Genomic DNA, 5,997 nt, shown 5'->3' with positions numbered 1-5,997 from the left:
TTGGGGGAACCTTGAAACAAAGAAAAGATTCTTAAAACAAAAACGTTTTTAGAAATGTAGTTTTCGTTTTTAACTTGAGATGGGCCAATTAATGGGGGTGTCGACCCACCATGCTAGCTAGCATTCTGTTGACCAAGTGATGGGGGAGGGGCCATTTTATATTCTGTTGGACCAGGTAATGGGGGATGGGGGGTCTAATATTCTGTCGACCAAGTAATGGGGGGGTGTGGGGTCTAATATTCTGTAGACCAAGTAATGGGGGAGGGGAGTCTAATATTTTGTAGGCCAAGTAATGGGGGGTCTAATATTCTGTAGGCCAAGTAATTGGGGGGGGGGGAGGTCTAATATTCTGTAGGCCAAGTAATGGGGGTGGGGAGGTCTAATATTCTGTAGACCATGAAATGGGGGAGGGGAGTCTAATATTCTGTAGGCCAAGTAATTGGGGGTGGGGGGTCTAATACTCTGTAGGCCAAGTAATGGGGGTGGGGAGGTCTGATCTGATCGGTGGGCGGGCGGGATCGGTGGGCGGGCTGATCCGAGGATCTCACCAAACCGTCCGATCGGTAGTAGCGACGGGTGGTGTGTACAAAGGGCAGGGACTTAATCAACGCGAGCTGATGACTCGCGCTTACTGGGAATTCCTCGTTCGTGGGACACTGTCTCAAGCCCCAGTCCCCATCACGGACGGGGCTCAGCGGTTTACCCGAGCCTGACGGCGAAGGGCAAGGTACACGCTGGCCCGTCCAGTGTAGCGCGCGTGCGGCCCCGGACATCGAAGGGCATCACAGACCTGTTATTGCTCCATCTCGCATGGCTTGCAGCCGCTCGTCCCTCTAAGAAGTTAGAATGCAATCAATGCAATGTGAAGCTGAAAAAACATTTACAAAATGTGAAATCACGTGCGGACATTCAACACTTATTTGCTTTGTTTACCCTGAGGCTTCGTACAGGTTGAGGATTTATAAGCATCACAGGAGCGATCGGGGTCCTGGTGCTTCGCCTCGACCACCTGGTTTAATGGACCCTACATATCAGACCATCAGGAATCGGGGTCCTGGTGCTTCGCCTCGACCACCCTACATATCAGACCATACATATCAGACCCTACAGAGACATCAGGAGCGGATCCATGTCGGGACCGTGTATGTTACAGCATTCAAGTGCTCGAGGTGCGACCTGGAGGACGACACGGCGCGGAAGGTGGCGAACCATTTCCAAACTCATCGGAGAGAGGATAAAAAGGTACGCCCTGCCATTGCCGGTGTCGCGGGTTCCTTAGTCGATCGCCTATTAACCCGAAAGAGAATGGGGACCGCCACCGGACCGGAACGCGCGCGTCGGGACATAGGTTCCGGCGTTGGGTGTTCTCGGGTTAGAACGGCGGCGGTCCCTCTCCCCGGCCCGGCCGCGGCGTCCGAGAGCTATGGCTCGGAAGACGGCGCTGCCGGGCCGTGCGTCCGCGTTTCTCAAACGATTGGCGGTAACGGGAGGCGACCGACCCTGGAATTTCGACCCGCGTGCGTGGGTCGTACCTCTGGAGGGCACGACTGGACCGGGCTTGTGCTCGAGTCCAGTCGGGTATCCGAGTCCCCAGTTGGTGTCCCCCTGTCGGTCCTATTTAGAGCCGACTGTACCGAGTCTCCGGTGCTTCCGGAGGGTGGGGGTCCTCCTCTAGTGGAGGCCCCCCAGCCTATAGAAAGTGTTGAATCGGAAGAGGGGGCATCCCGGCGGTGGGTACACTGGGTGTCAGCCATTCTCGAGGCTCCCGAGGGACGGAGTTTCGAGGAAGCCTGTGATGGCTTCTTGCGGGAGGCTGCGGCCGAGGTCCCCGGGGGGTTGTGTGATGGGGGAGGGGGAGAGGCGCGTGGTGGCGAGGCGAGGGATTTTGAATTGGCGAGCGGAGCTGCAAACGTAGCCCCGCTCGCCCCTCCTGCCTTTAGGCCCGAACCTCCCCCGCCTCACCGAGACGCTAGAGCGGGTCCAGAGTGGGTCCACTCACCGGAGGTTCAGGACCGTGTGGAGGTCCCGGGGGGGTTGTGCGACGGGAGAGGGGGAGAGGCGCGTGGTGGCGAGGTGGGGGATTTTGAATTGGCGAGCGGAGCTGCAAATGTAGCCACGCCCGCCCTTCCTGCCTTTAGGCCTGAACCTCCCCCGCCTCGCCGAGACGCGGCCCCGACCCCTCGACCGGCTCTCCCCCTGGGTGATGCAGCGGCCAGCTCCTCCTTCCCTGAAGTGTGGGTGGAGCGCCTCCATAGGGCGGATGGGTGGGATGATTTTGAAAGCGCCTGCGACAAGTTCGCCAGAGCTTTGGTCGACCGTTGTCGACCTTCGCGCGGCGGGCGTAACGCGGGCGCTCCCACACGTCCTGCTTGGCCCAGGTCTGACCAGCCCAATGGGGCTGGTATCGCCGGGCCGAGATATGACCCCCAGGAGGCTAGCCACCTGCAGAAGCTGTACAGGCGGAGCCGAAAACGTGCGTTTCGGGTGGTCCTCGGGAAACCGGCAGACCACTATGCTGGCGGAAGGGCTAAGGCCGAGGCTTTCTTTTCCGAGGTGTTTTCCGCCAGGGTTGTTGACCCAGAGGCCATCTCTCTGGAATTTAATAAATATGTTCCCCATACTGATGAGGCTCGGGTAGAGGGGAGGGGGTTGACGGCGCCCCTCTGCCAGAAAGAAATTTCTGACAGGCTGGGGCGCATGAGTAACTCCGCCCCCGGCCCGGACCGTGTGGAGTACCAACACTTAAAGAGGATGGATGGAGCGTGTCGTGTGACAGGAGAGATATTTGATAGATGTCTACGCGCGCTCCGTATTCCCTCTTCTTGGAAAAGCGCCACTACGGTCCTGATCCATAAGAAAGGGGACACCAAGGACCCGGAGAACTTTAGACCAATAGCCCTACAGAGTTGCTTGTATAAGCTGCTCATGGCGATCCTGGCAGATCGGCTTCGTGATTGGGCCCTCCGGCATGGTATGCTGAGTGAGGCCCAGAAGTGCTCGCGTCCCAGCGAGGGCTGCTTTGAGCACTCCTTTTTGCTTAACACGGTCATGAAGGACACCATGCGCAACCAAAAGAATGTGTTTGTTGCCTGGTTGGACCTTCGTAATGCATTCGGGAGTGTGCCTCATGGAGCAATATTTGCCGCGCTGGGTACGATGGGCGCTTCGGCAGAGCTGATCCAGCTGCTCCGGGATGTCTATACCGGCGCGTCTACGAACATTAATACTGACGAGGGCCCGACGACCGCGGTCCCGATTCAGTCTGGGGTGAAGCAAGGTTGCCCCATATCGCCGATCCTGTTCAATCTGACTATTGAGCTGATTGTGCGCGCTGTGCAGGTCTCAGCAGCAGCGGGAGGCCACGGAGTTAAAGTCCATGGCGAGCCTGTTAACATCTTGGCTTACGCCGATGACTTGGTCATTCTAAGCCAGACCAAGGAGGGCCTCGCGGCCCTCCTTGACGTGGCCTCCGCTATGGCTGACATGCTGAGTCTGCAGTTCAAGCAGGCAAAGTGCGCATCCTGTCGCTGAGTTGTCGACAAGGAATATGGGTCGGCGATACGGAATTTTCGATTCAGGGCAGGCCCATGCCTGCATTGAGTAGCGAGGAACATTATCGTTATCTCGGAACCCCCATCGGTGTATATCGCGATGACGAGGACATCTGCTCGTTGATTTTTAATATGACGGCGGATGTCCTCAAAATTAAACAGTCATTGCTGGCACCTTGGCAGAAGTTGGATGCCATCCAAACATTTATTCAACCCTGTTTGTCATTCGCATTACGCGCGGGGGATGTCCCGAAGAAATACGTCCACAAGTTGGTTGCTGTGATTGTCGCTGCTGCCAAAGAAATCTAACCAACTACCTGTCCGCGCAACAAATAATTATATATTCGCGGGCCGAGATGTTGGCGGGTTGGGGTTGCAGCACCCCGGGTCTGAGGCAGATATCCAAACCATCGTTCAGACGGTGCGGATTCTGGCCTCAAAAGACCCTTCTTTGCGCAGCATTGCCTCTCAGCAAGTCTTGTCGGTCGTTCGCCGAACGATCCACCATGATCCTGAGGAGTCAGACGTAGACAAGTTCTTGTCTGGCTCTATGGAGGGGCCGTTGGTGAATTCTGGGAATAGCGGCCAAATTTCCACCTTCTGGTCAAGGGCGAGGGCTACTGCGAGAAGATTGAAAATAACTATCCGCCGCGCCCTTTCAGGCGAGCCAATGGTCTCTCTGGCCCAATCCCAGGAGTGTGGCGCGGGTGAAATCTGCGCTTCACTGAGGAGCTGGACCAGAGAGAAGTTTGCCCAACAGTTGCTCGCTATGCCAGACCAAGGGAAGGTGGCCGCTTGCTTGAAGGGAGACAGGTTCGCCAACGGCTCCTCATGGATTCGGGGGGGATCTTTCATGCGTTTTTGCGACTGGCGTTTTATTCACAGGGCGAGGCTCAACTGTCTGCCTACGAATGCTGCCATACACCGGTGGAACCCCTCCTGCCCAATCAAGTGCCGGCGGTGTGATTATCCTCGAGAGACTCTGGCACACATCGTGGACCACTGTCTCCCGAGCATGATGCCCATCCGTCGCCGGCACAATATGATCCAGAACCGCCTGGTCAAGGCCATTTGTCATGGGGAAGTCTTTGTTGACCAACACGTCCCTGGTGATCCCTCCCCACGTGAAAGACCTGATATCACTGTGGTGGAGGGAAACAAGATCACCATTGTGGATGTGGCTGTCCCCTTTGACAATGGCCCTGATGCCCTCACTGCCTGTGCAACGGCCAAACAAGAAAAATATTCAGAGTTGCGCCGAGCATTGGCAGCGGAGGGCAAGGACGTCCAGGTGTGCGGGTTTGTGGTTGGGGCATTGGGGTCGTGGTTCGCAGGCAATGAGTCTGCCCTGAATCGTTTGGGGATTTCACGACCTTACCGCAGACTGATGAGAAGATTGTGTTGTATTGACGCAATTAAGGGATCGCGAGATATATACATTGAACATATGTCGGGCCACCGTCAGTATGCCGAGGGAGCCTGATTGTCTTGTATTGTCTTGTATTTGTTGATGTTTGTTTTTAATTGTGTCGTTTTTAATCACATGAGTCCTTTTTTTTGTTTACTGTGTGGCCAAAATGTCGAGGAGCGAGTGTCTATAATAGATTGGTCCTGCGATTTTTAAACCTGGCTTGGTGGCCTTTTATTGGACCCTGGATGATGTTTCGGAAGTTTCCGGGGTTCCTTTCTCCTTTTATTTTACATTTGATTCCCCCATTTGTGGGGGAAATTTTTATTGATTATTTTAACATACATATTCTGGCTTTGTGCCCCTTATTGGACCCTGGATGATCTTCTGGAAATTTCCGGGGTCCCTTTCTCTTTTTTTATTTTTTGTTTACCCCTTTTGTGGGGGAAATTTTAAATTTTTTTAAACGTTGTGTTTTGATTTTTAAATTTTTTAATAAATCTGTTCTTATCAGTTTAATAGCTGATATGGCCCGCAATGCGGGTCTAGTCTATTAAATGGATTTTTGGTAGTGGGGGTTGGATTAGGGGCTTGCTCCATCCACCCCATGCATCGACCTGGTATTGCAGTACCTCCTGGAACGGTGCACCCCCTTTGGGGGAACCTTGAAACAAAGAAAAGATTCTTAAAACAAAAACGTTTTTAGAAATGTAGTTTTCGTTTTTAACTTGAGATGGGCCAATTAATGGGGGTGTCGACCCACCATGCTAGCATTCTGTAGACCAAGTGATGGGGGAGGGGCCATTTTATATTCTGTTGGACCAGGTAATGGGGGATGGGGGGTCTAATATTCTGTCGACCAAGTAATGGGGGGGGTGGGTGTGGGGTCTAATATTCTGTAGACCAAGTAATGGGGGAGGGGAGTCTAATATTCTGTAGGCCAAGTAATGGGGGGTGGGGGGGGGGGTCTAATATTCTGTCGGCCAAGTAATTGGGGGGGGGGAGGTCTAATATTCTGTAGGCCAAGTAATGGGGGTG

At 54.3% G+C, this 5,997-nt stretch overlaps 1 pseudogene; it reads left to right on the top strand.

The window, feature by feature from the left end:
• Positions 1–5,434: 5,434 nt before the first annotated feature.
• On the top strand, positions 5,435–5,613 carry LOC144889932 (U2 spliceosomal RNA; annotated as a pseudogene).
• The last annotated feature ends 384 nt before the right edge of the window (positions 5,614–5,997 follow it).

The sequence above is a fragment of the Myxine glutinosa genome, chromosome 1 (assembly GCF_964187855.1).
Source record: "Myxine glutinosa chromosome 1, kmMyxGlut1.1, whole genome shotgun sequence".
NCBI lineage: Eukaryota > Metazoa > Chordata > Myxini > Myxiniformes > Myxinidae > Myxine > Myxine glutinosa.
This window is presented reverse-complemented; position numbering and strand designations above follow the sequence as displayed.